The following is a 19,892-nucleotide window of genomic DNA, read 5'->3' on the forward strand; positions in this document are numbered from 1 at the left end:
GTGGTAATACAACTGCTTGTGTGAACAAACATCATATTTGTTCCTTAATTATAAAATATTTTTGTTTTATTTTGCAGCACATACCTTGGCTTTTTTGAGGAAGAGTACTTCTCTGATAACCCTGATCTCCAGGAAGCCATTTCCAGGTCTTTAGGTTCCAGCACAAGTGAGAGGTCAGTATAAGATATTATATAAAATGTAAGTCTTGTAGTCCATGATAACAATAAATTATTTTCTAGCCTAGAGAGGAGTCACAAAAAGCAAGCTGTAGCCTCTACTGTCCTTTTTCTGTTATCCGATCATTTCTGTGAATATTTTGTCAAAAATATACAAGAGACCTATTTTTTAAATGGTGTAAAACTTGCCTGAATGGAGATTACCTGTGCCATAACATACATTATTTTTCATGTGTATGTTTGGCCCCCTATACACCTGGTATTAAAATATGGCATTTTTTGTCATCAAATTGCAGTCAGATAGCACTCATACATCTACACATTCATACATACATGAATGTGCATCACCGGTGTCCACATTTAGATTCAATTGCTATCCGATTTTACAACGTATTTCCACCTGCAGAGTTGTTGCATGTACTTTAATGAGGTGAAGCATTATCTGATGCAAACTGATCACAAAAGGTGCATTTTAACATAAGGTGTGAAGAGGGCTGGTGTGTGTGATTTTGTGGTTTCAGTGCCTCTTTGGACAAAGAGGGGTAAATTCTTCTCATGGTCTTTGCATTTTATGTACGATATATCAGTAGATTAAGTACTTCTGGATAAGCGAGAACAAAGTACATCCCTATAATTCCCTAATCCATCCACCTCATCACATGGAAAATGGATTTTAATCAATATTAATAACAATTTTATAGTTCAGTGTGTGAGTTATTGCCCTTGATGCTAACAATGACTTTGTTTTAATGTTTATTATTGTAACCATTTGACGTTTGTGATGTTTAATTTCATTTGATAACAGCAATGAAAGACAATGGATACTTCAATGCTGGCCAGATTATGGCAATGTCAATTGCCCATGGGGGACAGAGTCCATGTTTCCTGTCAGAACTCTTGTATGAGTGTCTTCAAAAAGGGCCGGACAATGTAAAGGTCACAACTGAACACATTGCTGATGAAGAAACACGGTCACAGGTGCAGTCGGTGAGCATATTTTCCTTTGATTCTATTTAATTTATATACAAATTATTTATTTCGCATTCGCTCAATAACATACAAATTAAACAGTAAAGCTAACAGATGTATATCTTAATTCTAAATAAAAGTCAATAAATATTTGTTGTTCTCATATCCTAATCTTATTTTAATATTTTCAGATCTTACAAACTGAGACCGAATCACAACTGCAAGATGCAGTTGCACAGGCAGCCAGCTTGATCAGTCTTGCAGGTCACATTGTTCACATAACACTGCAAAACAAACAAGAGACTGCTTTGGACTCGACTCACTGGTATGTGCTCCAGCGGACCCGTGCACCTTTTGAAACGTATGTTTAGAGTTGCTGCCATAGAAACTATGTTACCACTGTATGCAAGCAATTTCAATGATGGATGTATTCATTGTGGGGGTGCCCTGTTGTGTGTGGCTCTGTCAGTACAGCACGCACTCCAGGTCCAGAACACTTTGCAGCGACCCGGGGTTCATATCTTACCTTTCATATCTTACATGCTTCCTTTTTAACAGGTTTAGAGATGGCCTAATGTCTCTAGGTGTCCCAGATGCTCTCCAGAGATACCCTCAACAGATGAAGTGCCTTTTCGTGAAGACTGGAAAGAGTTTAACTGCAGCTGATGAAGAGAATCTCTTCCGGATCGTTCATGCTGAAAGAGGGAGTAATGCATTCCAAGAAGAGTGCCATACCTTTACCACTACCTTCAGGATGCTGAATGTAAGTTTGGCATATTGGACAGTGTTTCAACAAGACATTATTCTTTAAACTGTTTTGGCTACATCACAGCCACAACAGTTGACATGGGTGAAAAATCATTTAAATTGAGTTGTTCCACGATGTAAGACAGTTATAGACAGAATTAGAAATACATTAATTGGGGCAGCAGTAGTGTTTGTCAGCAGTTTGAAGACAGCACAGACCAAATATTCAGTGTGGATTAGTTGCTGGAGAGGTTCCAGTTCGCCCTCTAGATACAGCCAAAGTACCCATTGTTGCTCAACGGCACTGAACCCTGAACTGCTCGGGGGACCATCCTTTGCAAGTGGTGCTCACTGCAGAGCCAATGGAGATGAAGAGAGGTGGAGCTGGACCAGTCCAGCTCCATCTCTCTGGATCTATTGTTAGATTTTGGGTAATAATATCTGGATAAGCCAATCAAAGACAGAGTGAGGTGGGCCATGCCTTGAAAGGTCCAGGGAGGTGCAGTTGGTCTAGGTCTGTAGAGGCCAGCTCTTTGTGGCCGCTATAGCCGCGGTAATTTATTGTTATTATTGTATTGTCACATCGGAGTGGGCGGGTCACGTGGTGGTGGTACGTCAGCATCAGAGGTGGTATAGTCAGCTGTTCACCTGGTATTGGGGTTTTTGAACTGAGAGGGGGTGAACGGGAAGTGCTACTTTTTGCTGACCGCTTGATTTTGCCATTGATGAAATTCCTGCTTTCTGATGTAAGTGCTGTGTTAATCACTAATAAATGCACGAAGCAGTATACTTTTGGAGCAGGTTATTCATCCAACACAAACTTCAGCCAGCGCGTCGGGCAGCTACGTGGATCAGGATAGTTGCCTATATTTGTCAGCAAAAAAGCAGCAAGACAAACTACGGATTGGAGCCTCAGGATCACACAAGTTCAGGATCGCTTTAGAACGCACTTCATGGAGCAAGTGGATAGTTGGATTCATTGATCCCATTGCACCCGTGGCCACGTCTGAGAACGCAACAGGCGGACATCCTTCGCTGTGTCCGGCGGTATGTAACCCGCTCTGTTTGGCTGTGATGTTGGCTTGTTGTTGTTCAGTTTGAACAAGTTTTGCCGTGTGGAAATCAGCGTTGTGGATGAGGTGTGTTGGTGCGCGACGCTGAATTGGCTTGTGTGATGTAGTGCCGTTTCGCTGGAAGGCTGCGGCCTGGTGTGGCTTTTGATGTCGCTGGTTTGGCGTGGATTTTCTCTGTAATCAATTTGTGTGTGGTAAAATGAGTGGTGTTGAGAAGACTGGTGGAACTGGTGGCAAAGTGGAGAAGAAAAGAAAACAAAAGGAAAGTGGATGATATAAAACGTTTGATATTGTCCACAAAAGAGCTCATGAAGGATGGGAAAAATGTTTCACTTGTGAAATCACAGATTGATGTAATTGCGCAACTGTCTGAAAATGCCACTGCTTTGCATGACTCTTTGTTGCCTTTAATTTCAAATGATGAACAAAAAAGGCAAAATGAATGGTTTTCAAGAATTTACAAACGGAAAGAAGTATTTGTTCAGGATGTGGAAGCCTGGTTTAAACTGAACACTGGATGCCCAAGCAAAGCTCTGTCAGAGACCCAGGTAGCTGGAACACTCCAGCAGGAGGAGGCCTTGGAAATGGAAACACAGCTGGATATGGAAGGTGGAGGAGAGCATCAACTTAACCAAAACCTGAATCCTCAAATTGACGATCAAGAGGAAATGGCTCTGCAGCAAAATTGCCAAAATGATGTCGAGGATGAAATGATACAGCTTCACCAACATCCTCAAACTGATTACCAGGATACAGTAGCACCCACGGACAGCATATCAAATCTGAGCAGCAAGTTGAGTGGTTCAAGATCTAAAGTTTCATCTGCTGCTTCTGTGCATCTCAAAGCCGAGGCCGAAATGGCTGCCTTGTTGGCACGGCAAAGGTTGCTCAAAGAAAAGCATGCTCTTGAAGAACAGGAAGAGCAATTAAGAGAGCGGAAAGAGCAACTTGAGCTGGAGGCTGAGATAGCAGCATCAATGGCAAAAGTAAAGGTTTTCGAATCCTCTAGCTCAAGCATTCACAGTCGTAGGGATTGGAAAAAGGATGGCATGGAGTCATATTTTAAAAAAGGTCTCAACATTTCTGCAGAGCCCTTTGTGCCGAATAAGGGTGGACAGTATGGACAGATGCTGCCTGTAACTGTGAAGCCAAGTCCTCACTTTGGAGGTGCAAGGCCAAAGTCACCTGTCAGAAACAGCGTTAGTTATCTCCACCAGGGGCCCCCAGTGCTCCTAAAACCAGACACTGCAGTCCCTAATGCTGCAGCGCCCCCTGTGTCTCAACATGAAGATGTGCATGGCCATTTTTCCAGCCACAGCAGTGAACACAATATTATGTCTATATTGGAAAACCAGAACAAAATGACATCAGTATTAGTGCATCAGCAAACTCTTGCCTCACTGCCAAAGAGGCATATTCAAATTTTTGATGGCAATCCTTTGCAGTACTATGCTTTTTTGCAGGCCTTTGAACACACCATAGAGGCAAAGACTAAGGATCCTGTGGACCGCCTGTTTTATCTGGAGCAATACACCAGTGGGCAGCCACAACAACTTGTTAGAAGCTGTCAACACCTAATTGATGGTACAGGATATGCCACAGCGAAGGCTTTACTACATGAACATTTTGGAAATGAGCATCATATAGCATCTGCTTACATGAATAAGATATTTTCATGGCCACAAATTAAGTCAGAGGATACAAAGGCTCTACAAGCATATAGTTTGTTCCTGTGTGGATGTCGTACTGTCATGAAGGATGTATATAATCTGTGTGACTTGAACACACCAGCTAATATGCTTGTCGTCATCAAGAAACTGCCCTACAAGTTGAGGGACAAGTGGCGAACAGTGGCATATGATATTCAGGAGAAGTACAGCAGAAGGGCCATGTTTTCTGATATTGCATTCTTTGTTGAACGGCAAGTGAAGGTGGCCATCGACCCCATATTTGGAGATATACAGGATGCTCCGACAGTTGGTGCAAGAAAAGACAGTGGCAAAGTAAAACCTGTTCATCGACCAAAGTCTAGAGGGAGTAGTTTTGCCACGACTGTTACGACACTTGAAAAAGGGCCTCATTCAGAGAAGAGCAGGGTCAAAGATGGAACTGAGAAGACTTGTCTCTACTGTAAGAACAGTAAACACACGCTGGATTCGTGCACTCTATTGGAGAGAAAAGCACATAGTGAGAAGATGGAGTTCCTGAAAACTAATGGAGTTTGCTTTGGCTGTCTGTGCATTGGGCACGTCAGTAAACAGTGCAGGAAACGTCTCTCATGTAAATAATGTGGCTCACGACATCCCAGCATGCTGCACATCCATCGGAAGGAAAGAGAAGCAGAGGCAGAGAAAGACAAGACTGAATCAGCAAGTGCTGTGGACAGTGTTTTTGTGAAAGTGAACACCGGTGGTGTCAGTGGGGCCGGTGATCGGGACTTGCCATCGTGCCAGTCAAAGTGAAGTCAAGCAAAGGTCAAAAGGTCGTGGAAACCTATGCCTTTTTAGACCCAGGAAGTTCAGCCTCTTTCTGCACAGTGGGTCTGATGGAGAAGCTGGATCTCTCTGGGAGGAAAACGAAGATTCTTTTGCGCACTATGGGCCAAGAGAAAGTTGTGGAGAGTTGCGTTGCATCTGCCTTGGAAGTTGCTGGATTGGACAGTGACACATATTGTGAAATGCCAAAGATTTTCACACAACGAGAAATGCCTGTTAACAGAAGCAACATTCCACGTCAGAAGGACCTGGAGAAGTGGCCTCATCTGAGACATGTCCATCTACCAGAAATAGACATGGATGTGGAGATGTTGATCGGTATGAATGTGCCCAGAGCGTTGGAGCCCCTGGAGGTCATCAGGAGTGTGGATGGAGGGCCATATGCTGTGAAGACCATGCTTGGCTGGACTGTAAATGGACCACTTGGCGACTGTGGTGATACTCTAATGTGTCAGCCTGGAGTTTTCGTCAACAGAATTGCTGCTGTCACACTAGATGAGCTCTGGAACCAACAGTTTAAGACAGACTTTCCTGAAAGTGGTCAGGAGGAGCAAGCAGGGCTGTCAAGGGAGGACCACAGGTTTCTGGAAATGGCTGGAAAAACTGTGAAGCTGGTGGATGGCCATTATAGTGTCGCCTTACCTTTGAGGGACAGGAAGGTCAGCATGCCCAACAACTGCAAAATTGCTGAGCAACGCACCACCAGCCTGAAAAGGAGATTCATCAGGGATGCATCATTCCACAAATACTACACTGCATTCATGAATGACCTGATCAAAAATGGATATGCTGAGAGAGTGCCACACTCAGATCTGGACCGCAGTGACGGCAAGGTGTGGTATATCCCTCATCATGGGGTATACCATCCCCAGAAAAGGAAGATCCGTGTTGTTTTTGATTGTGGGGCATCATACAAAGATGTGTCGCTTAATGTGCATCTTTTGCAAGGACCTGACCTTACAAGCACGCTGATTGGTGTCTTGACCAGGTTTAGGAAGGAGCCCATTACTCTGATGTCTGACATTGAGGCTATGTTCCATCAGGTTCATGTGTCAGAGGAAGATGTGGACTTGTTGCGCTTCCTTTGGTGGCCCAATGGAGACTTCCAAAGAGATATGGCAGAATACAGGATGGTCGTCCATTTGTTTGGCGCTACATCATCCCCGAGCTGCACTAATTTTGCTCTACGGAGGTGCGCCGAAGATAACAAGGAGCTTTTTAGCCAGCAGGTGTTTGAAACCATCATGCACAGTTTTTATGTTGACGACCTCCTGACCTCGGTAGCTTCAGAACAGGAAGCTATGTCTCTGTATCACGACTTGAGAACCATCTGTGCCAGGGGTGGTTTTCATTTGACTGAATGGAGCAGCGATAGTCGTGGTGTGCTGACAGCAATACCAGAGGAGGAAAGAGCAAAGGAGGTTAAGGACCTGGACCTAGATCAGGACGTCTGACCAGTGGAGAGGGCCCTGGGGGTGAGATGGTGTGTACATGATATTTTTAAGTTCAGTGTAACCATCAGAGACAGACCGTTGACCCGAAGAGGAATTTTGTCAACCGTCAGCTCTTTCTATGATCCTCTAGGGATTCTCGCCCCTATGATTTTCACTGCTAAGAAAATCCTTCAAGACCTGCGCCGGAAAGGGCTAGGCTGGGATGACCCCATACCAGTATCTGCTACCCAAGCATGGACAGACTGGGTTAAAGAACTGCAATTGCTGGAAGACTTCGGCATTAGACGATGTTTGAAGCCCCCCAATTTTGGGGAAGCAACTTTAGCTCAGCTGCATCACTTTGCAGACGCAAGTTAGGGGGGCTATGGCACTGTCACTTACCTGCGGTTGAACAACCAGCAAGGCCATACACACACTGCCTTCATCATGGGAAAGTCCAGGGTGTCACCTCTTAAGCCTGTGACGATTCCACGTATGGAGCTGACAGCAGCGGTGATGGCAGCTTCCAGAGAGCTTCCATCTGAAGACCCAGAAGTTAAGGCATCGGGTGCCATTGTTTCCATGGAACAAGAAGAGGATGATGCTGTGATGTATTTGATAAATCGCAGCTCATCATGGACCCGTCTCACAACAGTGATGGCCTGGATTCTGAGGCTCAAGACTTTACTTCTGAACGTCAGGAAGAAAATGAAAATTGTCGCACATCTGTCTCAATCTTCGCCTGATTCAGCGCATGTGGATGCTCTCAACAAGGAGGTGCATGACGACAAATCCGGTCATGGTTGTCTTTCAGTGGAAGAGATCAGAGATGCCGAACTGGAAATAATAAAGTTTTGTCAAGGAAGAAGGTTCCCAGATGAATTAGCGTGTCTGCGAAAGAGAGAGTGTGTGAAAGGAAACAGCCACATATACAAGCTCAGTCCCATATTGGAGGATGGGATATTGAGAGTTGGAGGACGACTTAGTAAAGCTGCCATGCCTGAGGAGTCTAAACACCCAGCTATAATCGCTAAAGACCTTCACATCTCAGACCTCATCATACGGCATATCCATCAGGATGTTGGCCATGGTGGCAGGAACCATGTGCTATCAAGGCTGCGGCAGCGCTATTGGATTCCTTCGGCTAGTGTTGCCATAAGGAAAGTCCTGGCTAAGTGTGTCATTTGTCGCCGGCTACATGGAGCTGCGGGACAACAGCAAATGGCAGATTTGCCTGTTGACAGAGTTTCAGCTGATGAACCTCCCTTCAGTTATGTTGGAGTTGATTACTTTGGACCTTTTGACATCAAGCGTGGGAGGAGTCTAGTGAAAAGATATGGAGTCATCTTCACATGTTTGGCAGTAAGAGCAGTACACATTGAAATTGCTTCATCTCTGGACACAGATTCATTCATCAATGCCTTACGGCGCTTCATTGCCAGAAGAGGGCAGGTCAAAGAGCTACTTCCGATAATGGCACTAATTTCGTTGGTGCAGAACGTGAATTGAAACGAGCCATTGAGGGATGGAACCTGGAGCAAATCAATGATGCACTTCTCTCGAAAGGAATCAAGTGGACTTTTAACCCTCCTACTGGATCACATCATGGCGGAGCCTGGGAGAGGTTAATTCGCTCCATCAGGAAGATTCTCAATTCCACGCTGAGAATTCAAAATCTGGATGAGGAGGAGAATCAATTCTGAACAGCAGACCGCTTACCAAAGAATCCACAGATCCAAACGACTTGGAAGCGTTAACACCCAACCACCTTCTTCTCAAATCTAAGCCCAGTCTTCCACCCGGTTTGTTTCACAAGGATGACAGTTATGCACGCAGGAGATGGAAACAGGTACAATACATTTCTGACCTGTTTTGGAAAAGGTGGACTAAGGAATATTTGCCACAGCTACAGGAGCGACAGAAATGGGCAACGGTCAAGCGTAACTTCATCCCTGGGGACATAGTGCTTATAGTGGATGATTCTGCACCTCGGAATTCCTGGATTATCGGAAGGATTACTGAGGTAGTGCCAGATCGAAAGGGATTTGTACGGCAGGTACGCATCAAGACCCGGACCAGCACTCTCTGCAGGCCTGTGACCAAGATTTGCCTTCTTCAGGAGTCTGAATTGTGAAGTCTGTTTTTTGTTTTTTTTTTGGCTTCACCTTAGTTTGTTTTTGCTTGTTTGACTTGACTTGAGTGGTTATTCACTCTGAAGAAAGGACAAGTGCTAGTAACCTCTGTCCTGACATGACTTCTCTTGACTTAAAGGAGGAATGAATCAAAGAACTCACATAATTGATGATGGAAAATTTGGATTCAGAAGAAAATCATCTTGTGTTGAAAAGAGCAAATATTGCAAGAAAGAGGGAATTGCATTGTACTGTTTATTATTTTGTATATGATATGAATTTTGATATGGTTAATATTCTGTAATTATTACTCTATGCTATGTATCGATGGTAATAATTAGGGGCCGGAATGTAGAGGCCAGCTCTTTGTGACCGCTATAGCGGGAATTTATTGTTATTATTGTATTGTCACATCGGAGTGGGCGGGTCACGTGGTGGTGGTACGTCAGCATCAGAGGTGGTATAGTCAGCTGTTCACCTGGTATTGGGGTTTTTGAACTGAGAGGGGGTGAACGGGAAGTGCTACTTTTTGCTGACCGCTTGATTTTGCCATTGATGAAATTCCTGCTTTCTGATGTAAGTGCTGTGTTAATCACTAATAAATGCACAAAGCAGTATACTTTTGGAACAGGTTATTCATCCAACACAAACTTCAGCCAGCGCGTCGGGCATGGTATGTTTTTTTTCCCTAATTCAGCCTCTCGGCGGCTACGTGGAACAGGATAGTCGCCTATAAGGTCATTGGCTCTGCAGTGAGCAGCCTCTCATCCCATGGGACAGACAGCCACCATCATTCTGACATCTCTCTGTAACAACAGAGTAAAAAAATTGTATTTCTCCTCAAGGAATTAATAAAGTATATCTTCTAATTAGATTTAAAATACATTTTGGCAACATTATTTCATATAAAACACTGTACATCCGTAATCTATATGGATGTACTATATATTTAGGTTGTAATTGCTTCTTATGCATTCAGCAAACTTTAAGCAAAATTAGCCTGGATTTCTTATGGTCTTATAATTCCTATCTATTTTTTTTGTTTTGTTTGTCCTACTCCTCTGTGACCTTTGCTTTGAGTAGGTTCAGGCCATCTTTAAGACCCTTTTTTACTTGGACTGATTGTATTTGGTGTTATTTCAGGCCAGTCGGGTGTTTTTGAACCTGCTCATCCTCTGCTTTTGTTTAATGAGGGTGATGATTGTTTATACCTTATTAGTAACTTTAGGTACTTTCCCACAGCCCAAAACACAGGTTTTTAGGGCTACCATGGCTACCTACAGTGGCTGTTCTAAAGCATTCCAAACCTGATTTTAACACAACATATTTCATTAGGTCACATAGAGTGTATGATTGAATACATAAAGTGTATGATTGAAGTTTATGGCTTTACGCAATGCTAGTCTTAGCATTATGAGCTGTCCTTTCAAATTACTGTCATTTCAAAAATAAAAAACTAATGCCTAATGCTGGTTTAGGGGAATTTAACTACTCACCTGTCTTACATTACATTACATTTTCTTCTTCTTACATTACATGTTTTGCATCACTTCAGTGGTATAATACTTAATGACTTTATGAAAATGCTGGTAGATGCAGCCATCATATAATTTTTTTCCTTTTTCATGTCTTTCAGTTGAAAACGATGTCTCTCTGGAGGATATTCTTGTTTTCCTCACTGGATGTGACAGTGTTCCAGCCCTTGGCTTCTCTCCAAAGCCAAGCCTTGAGTTCATCACCCATTCCCGATTTCCACAGGCAAATACTTGTGAAAACATTCTTCGTGTAGGAGCCGTATTGTGTCACTGGTGGATTATTTATCTCTTGATTTGCTTGGGCTGGTTGCCACGGTGATGCACAGGGCTTGGGTCACGTGGGCACTGGGGATGATTGCCGTGGTGATATAGGGAGCTGGTTTACCTGCACGGCGGAGGAGAGAGAGGAGTGTAGGTAGCCGCAATTTTTGTTGACCGCAACTTTCCAATTTTCCGCCTTTTGTTCAGTTTATTGTTTTGTTACATATTCGCCATCAGTACACGTTTACCATCTATTAGGCGTGTGTAACCTGAAAGCCGCTAAAGTAGCTGTGATGTTTTGATGATTTGAAGCATTAAATGTTTGAAACTTTCCTGGACTCAGCGTGCTTGTGAACCAACAGCAGCGCGTCACACAAACATACAGGACCTCATCCTCTCAAACGACTTTAATGACAGGCAAGTCGTTGCATTTTGTCAACAAAAAAGGCAACAAGAAAGCGACCGCTCACAGCTCAAACAGTTGGAACAGTTGAATAAGGGATGCTGGTTGGTTAAGCGATGTCTGTGTATATGTTTGCTCCGTGCGCTGAATAAGGCCTGTGCTTTGTTGCTTGTGTGTGCGAAAGTTTATTTCGGAAATGAACAAAAGATTGCCTTCGCTTGCATGGACAAAGCCCTTTCATGGCCTCCAATTAAATCAGAGGACGCAAAGGCCATGCAGGACTACAGTCTCTTCCTCAGAGGCTGTTGTAACGTCATGGAGGACGTGCAGTATCTTTTGGATATGGATATCCCTTCTAACATGTTGAGCATCACTAAAAAATTGCCCTCCAAATTCAGAGACAAATGGAGAAACCGAGCATGCGAGTTGCAAGAACGACACGGCCAAAGAGCTAGATTCACAGATATCGCTGACTTCATCGAAAGGCAAGTGAAAATTATGACAGACCCTGTGTTCGGCAACATACAAGACTCTCAACCAATAGTGATTAGAGGAACAAACAAACCTAACCAAAACAAGCCACAGTTTCGTCCTGGAAACAAGGGGAGCAGTTTTGCTACCACTGTAGGCCCTCTGGAGTACAAACATCAGTCTGCAAGGAAAGAAAAGGAAATCAAACAAATGGGAAGGAAAGTATGCATCTGCTGTGAAGGAGGACACACATTAGATGTATGTGTACAAATGGGAAAAATGCCTCATGAAAGGAAAATAGGCTTCTTAAAGGAAAATGGCATCTGTTTTGGCTGCTTGTGTTCAGGACACATCAGTAAGGATTGCCATAAAAGGATTTTCTGTTCAAGATGTAGCCTTAAACATCCCACTGTACTTCACAAGGAACCCGTTAAAGCAGGCATCTCAAACCGGTTCCATAAAGGGCCGCGTGGCTGCAAGTTTTCATTCCAACCAAGGAGGAGCACACCAGGCTGGAATCAATTCATCAGCTGATCTCAGTCTTCAGCTGACAAATAAGTGATCCCTTGATGTTGATTGGTTGGCCTGATGTGCTCCTCCTGGGTTGGAATGAAAACCTGCAGCCACGCGGCCCTTTATGGAACCGGTTTGAGATGCCTGCGTTAAAGATTCTGAGCAGATGGAGGAGAGGAGCCCAGAGCTGCGTGTTGATCACACTGATGTCTAGTGGTCTTACAGGGGCTGGAGACCAGGACTGCAAACTGCCTATTGTGCCGGTACAGGTTAATTCTAATAAAGGAACCAAAATTGTCGTCACTTATGCTTTCTTGGACCAGGGGAGCACTGCGGTGTTTTGCACTGAGAGCTTAATGCAAAAGCTCCACCTCACAGGGAGGAAGGGCCACATTCTCCTTCGAACCATGGGCCAGGAGAAAGCTGTAAGCAGCAACATTGTGTCAGGACTGGAGGTTGCTGCACCGGAGGGGGACAATTTTCTCGAGCTGCCAAGAGCTTACACGCAGGAGTCCATGCCTGTGAACAGAGGAAATATTCCGACTGAATAGGATATTAAACAATGGTCATATTTGAAAGACATTCACTTACCTCAGATTGATGCAGGAATGGAGCTTCTTATAGGAACCAATGTTCCTCAAGCACTGGAACCACTGGAAGTGGTGTGTAGCGTGAATGATGGACCATATGCTATCCGTACCATGTTGGGCTGGACTGTCAATGGTCCCCTGACTGGAAACGGTGGAGATGCTGTAGGCTGGGAGCATCCACAATTATCTGTCAACAGAGTTTCAGTCATGAACCTGGAGGACCTCTGGCAGCAACAGTTTAAGATTGACTTCCCTGAAAGCAGCATTGAAGAACAACCTGATATGTCAAGAGAGGATCAGAGATTCTTGGAGTTTGTCATCAATTCAGCAAGACAGGTGGAGGGGCATTACCAGATTTCATTACCTTTGAGGAACATTGATGTCAGTATGCCTAATAACAAGAGAATTGTTAAGCAGCGTTTGTGCTATTTGAAAAGAAGGTTTCAGAAGGACTCAACATTTCACAATGAGTATAACACCTTTATAAATGACCTGTTGGCTAAAGGCTATGCTGAAAAGGTGCCCATAGAGGAGCTGGACCGTGGTGATAGGAAAGTATGGTACATACCACACCATGGCGTTTACCATCCCACCAAAGGAAAGATCAGAGTTGTATTTGACTGTGGAGCAAGATACCAAGGTACATGTGAAGATGAGTTCATTAGTTCATTGGATAAGAAATTCATAAATACAAAAGGTTAATGTAAAAAAGCCACCCCCCATATTTCATTTAATGTAATGGCTATTTAATTTCATTTAATTGTAGTCTCATTTCATTATAGCAATATAAAACATAAAGTGTTAAAAAGCTAAAAGGTACTGCCTTCCAAAATACATATTCCTTTCTGTGTATGAACAAAGATGGCAATTGTGCTCTGAGTTCCTGCATTTAAAACGGTGTATAGGAGAGTAGGTGTTGTTGCCTCTTTTCGCCACAAGAGGTAGTATCCCTCATAGTGAGCACCCCTGCCAATTGTAAATAACAGCACTTCCTGCTGAGTTGGACAGACGTGTCACGAAGTAATGCACCATTTCATATGTATATTTACAGGTAAGCAAACTGGGTAATAAGTGAACAGAAGTATGCAGGGAGTTATGGCGAGAGTGGGGAAAGTTGGCCGTTTATTCCCACTGAGTATTTGAAGTGTAACTGGAGCTGTTGTGTGGAAAGTTAATTTCCGGTGTAGACCCCGTTGCTATGCTAACTCCGGCTGTAATGTGTAGGAACTCCAACATAGAATGTTTGCTGTGTTTTAATCACTTGTACCCATTGGAAAATAGTAATTAGGAAGCAGGGAGCCAGAGAAATTTTGTGTAATTGTGTAGTATTTGATATTTCTTGTTTTGTATTTTGCATTTGGGGAAAATTCATTTTATTTAAAGCCAATTGTAAATAACAGCACTTCCTGCTGAGTTGGACAGACGTGTCACGAAGTAATGCACCGTTTCATATGTATATTTACAGAATGGAAATAAAAGAAGAAAAACACAAATCACACTGACAGGTAATTCAAGTGTGCAACATACATCACTGAATGCTCAACTTCTACAGGGCCCTGATCTTACCAGCTCTCTGATTGGAGTGGTGACCCGATTTAGGAGAGAACCAGTTGTGATCATGGCCGACATTGAATCCATGTTTCATGAGGTACAGGTGCCTCCTGATGACAGAGATCTCCTCAGGTTCCTCTGGTGGCCAAACGGGGATATGGAGCAACTACCTACTGAGCATAGGATGAAGGTGCATTTGTTTGGAGCGACATCATCCCCCAGCAGTGCCAACTTTGCTCTCAGAAAGTGTGCAGAGGACTATGGACATCACTACATTGAGGAAACAGTGGATAAAATATTGCACTGCTTTTATGTTGATGATTGCCTTGTGTCAGTGGCCACGGAGAAGGAAGCAGTGTTGCTTTACAAGAATTTGGTCTCTTTGTGTTCAAAGGGTGGATTTACTCTCACAAAGTGGTTGAGTAACAGGTCTGGAGTGCTGGAAGCCATCCCAGAGAATCACAGAGCAAAAGGCGTTGAAGGGTTGGACATGGAGCTGGACTCACTACCTGTGGAGCGAGTGCTGGGTGTGGAATGGAGTATTAAATCAGACTCCTTTAAGTTCAAGATTGTTCTTAAGGATAGACCATTTACCAGAAGAGGAATCCTCTCAACCGTCAGTTCCATTTACGACCCCCCTTGGAATGAATTTAATAGCAAAAAAGATCCTGAGAGACCTGTGCAGGAGAGGGATAGGCTGGGATGATACTGTGCCTGAGTCTGTCTCAAAGGAGTGGCTGGAGTGGCTGCAGCAGCTGTATCTGTTGGACAGATTTGAGGTCAGTAGATGCATGAAGCCACCAGGCTTTGGAGAAGTGGCTTCAGCACGATTACATCATTTCTGTGATGCCAGCAAACATGGGTATGGAACAGTCACTTACCTGCTGTTGGAAACAAAGAACTTGGAAATACACAGTGCTTTTGTGATGGGAAAGGCTCGAGTAGCACCGTTAAAATGTGTCACAATCCCCAGGATGGAGCTGGTCGCTGCAACTATGGCCAGCCGCATTGATACACTCTGGAGGAAAGAGTTACAGATGGATCTGCTGGACTCTGTGTTCTGGACGGACAGTACATCTGTTCTGAAATACATCAGGAATGAGACTTCTCGGTTCAAAGTTTTTGTTGCAAACCGGGTCTCACAAATCCTCAAGGTTTCCTGTCCGGCCCAATGGAGGTATGTGGACACCAGCAGCAATCCAGCGGATATGGCCTCCAGAGGTGTGAGAGTTGATGTGTTTGTTGCTGATGCTATGTGGGTGTCAGGGCCTCACTTTCTTTTGCATCCTGAGAGTGAATGGCCTGTTGAGCATGAAGACCTCAATCATCTTTCACCTGGTGACCCTGAGGTCAAAAGTGTTGCTGCAGTGAGTGTTGTCCAGGCCAGGGAAGAACCTGTAACTCACTTTATTGAATACTTTTCCTCTTGGACAAGTCTGAGAAAGGCGGTGGCATGGCTCTTGAAGATTAAAACCTTTCTCATGTCCTGTGTAAAGAAGAGAAGAGAGTTACACCTGACCTATGCACAGTCTCACATCACCAAAGAAAACCAGACATCTTCTGTGGAAGAGCAGATGAATAATTTCAAGAGGACAGTGGCACAGAGGAGTCTTATAGTGGAGAGCCAGCAGATGGCAGACTTGCCCCACGAAAGGATTGTCCCAGATGAACCACCCTTCACGCGTGTGGGTGTAGACTGCTTTGGACGTTTCGAGGTTAAGAGCAGAAGGAGCATGGTAAAGAGGTACGGTGTTATTTTTACTTGCCTTGCCATCAGAGCGGTGCACATTGAGGTTGCATCATCGCTGGATACCGACTCCTTTATTAATGCACTTAGGCGTTTCACTGCCAGGAGAGGTCAAGTGCGAGAGCTGCGCTCTGACAATGGAACGAACTTTGTAGGAACAGAGCGGGAGCTGAGGAGGGCCATCGAGCAGTGGAATCAGGTGCAGATCCATGATGTCCTGCTTCAGAGGGGAATCCAATGGAGCTTTAATCCACCTGCGGGCTCACATCATGGAGGAGCTTGGGAGCGGCTGATAAGATCTATCCGAAAGGTTCTCAACTCAACCTTTAAAGTACAAAACTTGGATGAGAAAAGCCTTCATACAGTGCTTTGTGAGATTGAAGCCATAATCAACAGCAGGCCAATCACCAAAGGTTCCATGGATCTGAATGACCTGGAAGCATTGACACCAAATCACCTGCTACTGTTGAAGACCTCACCAATGTTACCACCAGGGGTATTTGAACCCTCAGACATATATACACACAGGAGATGGAAACAGGTTCAATATATGTCTGATTTGTTTTGGAGGAGATGGGTGAGAGAATACTTACCTCAACTGCAGGAGCGTCAGAGATGGACAGGAGTGAAGAGGAATCTCATCGTGGGAGATCTTGTTATCATCATGGACAGCACGGCACCTCGAAACTCTTGGCCTGTGGGACGAGTCATACAAACCTTCCCAGATCGGAAAGGATTGGTTCGTCAGGTGCGGATTAAAACCCGGAGCAGCTGCCTGGAGCGGCCCATCATGAAGGTTTGCCTGCTGCAGGAGGCTGAAGCCACTTGAGGCTTTAGTTGTGACTTTGACTTTTGGACTGTTATGAGACTCACCTTGGGTTTTTCATTGTGTTTGACTTTGACTGATGAGACTTTGGACTTTTGAGTCATATTGATTCAAGAAGAAAGAAGATTTCACAGTGGATTATTGATGGACATTAATTGTTGATCTTTGTTGTGGTTGAAAGTGTTTTTTTGCATGTGCACGTCTCCTACTTGGTACTGTATGTGAGTAATTATGATTAACTCCATAATTAGGGGCTGGGTTGTAGGAGCCGTGTTGTGTCACTGGTGGATTATTTATCTCTTGATTTGCTTGGGCTGGTTGCCACGGTGATGCACAGGGCTTGGGTCACGTGGGCACTGGGGATGATTGCCGCGGTGATATAGGGAGCTGGTTTACCTGCACGGCGGAGGAGAGAGAGGAGTGTAGGTAGCCGCAATTTTTGTTGACCGCAACTTTCCAATTTTCCGCCTTTTGTTCAGTTTATTGTTTTGTTACATATTCGCCATCAGTGCACGTTTACCATCTATTAGGCGTGTGTAACCTGAAAGCTGCTGATGTAGCTGTGATGTTTTGATGATTTGAAGTATTAAATGTTTGAAACTTTCCTGGACTCAGCGTGCTTGTGAACCAACAGCAGCGCGTCACACAAACATACAGGACCTCATCCTCTCAAACGACTTTAATGACAGGCAAGTCGTTACACTTCTCATTCCAGTTCATGCAGTATACACTGCTTTCAAATCTGATATGGATTTTGTCAAACGCAATTCACCAGGATTTGGAAGAGCGTGAGAGATAATATTATGGAGGGCTTGTCGAGCTTGAGTTATATTGAGGATGTTTATTTTGTTTGTTTGTTTTTCAAAAATAATTTCAGTTATGTTGTTTTTCCTAGAGACAGTATTTACTTGAATTAAGGCAAGAAATGCAAGTAGAAATGTTTTTTTGTTGCTTTGTAAGACACATTGTTTCAGATTTACGAATGTGCACTTGGTGATCTTTTAAGTTGACAACTGTATGATGTATGTCATTTATCTCCACCCTCTGATATGACCCAGACCAGTAATTGAGTGATCAGTGCAGATTTTTCCCTTTAAAGTTTAGGGTAAGCCCTTCTTAATAAATGGTTCTATGTTCTTTGTATGAACTGGTTCATGTCTACAAGATATGTGCCTCCTGTCATATTTGTCCGATTTGAAAAACTGTACACAAAATGAATTCATATACTGTAAGTTCATCATTATCAATAGGGTTAAATTAATACATTTTGTATAATTATGTATAATATAATCAGGGGTGGACAGTAACTAAGTACTTTTACCCAAGTGTTGTCCTTAAATACAGATTTCAGGTCCTTCACATGAGTATTTGCATTGCATAAAACTGTATAGTTCTACTTCACTGCATCTCAGTTTGTGTCAGTTTAGGGGTCCTAGGAGTGAAAAAGTTTGAGAACCACTGCTTTAAACTGTACAACTCAGAGTCAAACACTTATATACTTTTACTTAACTGAAAGAACTGAATTCTTCATCCACAGGTGAATATAACATGCATGGCCCATTTCTACATGGTGACAACATCACATTTTGTTATGAAAGAAAAATATAAGCAAATATTTGGCCCTACGACCTGTACACATAACAGCTGTCTATATGTGACAATGTATGGCACCACAATAATGTAATGACTGAATTACTCACGCTAGTAGACTATCTCTCAAGAAGGTCACATGCTCTGACAGAAAGTTCAATTCCATGATTTCCATCATCGGTGAAGGGGTTGATGGTCCTTAACGCCACATTCCACTGGTGATCATAAGGGGGTTGCACAGGCACACAATTGAGTGGCCTTTGATGCTGAGGAAGCTGGAGCATTCCAATTGTCCACAGTTGCAGTGGGGATCGACTCTCCATTGTCCTCAAGCTGTGGTTGTTCCACTGGTTCTCAAAGTCATCCACAGATCTGTTTATTCTTGGTTGATAAACATGGTGAAGAGCTGTGATGTGAAGAGGGTCAGTGCTGTCCAAAAGCCCGGAATTTTCCATAAAGAGGAAAATGTCTTTATAGTATCCTGAGACAACTCTGTTTACTTCTGCCCACAATCTTTCAATCCTTTGATTGTGCACACTACGTCCAACCATGAAACTTCCTCTGTTTGTTCCTCGATTCTCAATCATGAACCGTGCAATGTCAATGTTTTCACGACCAGCATCACCCCTGACATGATGTGGCAGTCCAAATACATCAACAGCACCCTGGAAAAGATGCAAGGCAGTCGATGCTCTGCTGTCTTTGCAACATCTCAGGAAGGTAATGCAGCGACTGTAGCCATCAACTACACCATGATACACAAATCCCCATGGATTTAACTTGTGGTTTGTGTCAATATGCCTGAAACAAGAAAAAAAATGTTGTTGTTGTAATAAATGACACTGGATGTACATAAATATGTAACTTCATTGACTTTGCTGTACAACTGTTTCTCCTTCCTAATAAGAATGTTTGGTAGAGCGGGCGCCCTGTCTACTGAATCTACATGTCCTCTGCAGTGGCTGCAGGTTCGACTCCTGCCTGCGGCCCTTTGCTGTGTGTCTTCCCCTCTCTCTCAACCCCTTTTCCTGTCTCCTCTACAGCTGCCCTATCAAGTAGGCAAAAAGCCCAAAAAATGTCTTGAAAAATGTTGAAATGCTAACATTTTCAACATTATTGCATTATCTCACATTTGCATGTATATTTTACATACATTTTTTGGTTCTTCCTAAATCCCTGCATTTATCTTTATGAATTGCGTCAATGACCAGTGAGGGAGAATTAACTAGTGTTCATCAAATTTATTAAACAACACAGACCACATTTCATTTGGGGCAGAAACATTGTCGACCCTCCGTTGAATTGCCCTTCTTCCTCTCAAGGCTTGCCCGACTGGATCTACTGTTCTTAAACGCTGCCGTATTCGCCAGCGCTGAACTC

The sequence above is a fragment of the Chelmon rostratus genome, chromosome 23 (genome assembly GCF_017976325.1).
Source record: "Chelmon rostratus isolate fCheRos1 chromosome 23, fCheRos1.pri, whole genome shotgun sequence".
NCBI classification, from domain to species: domain Eukaryota; kingdom Metazoa; phylum Chordata; class Actinopteri; order Chaetodontiformes; family Chaetodontidae; genus Chelmon; species Chelmon rostratus.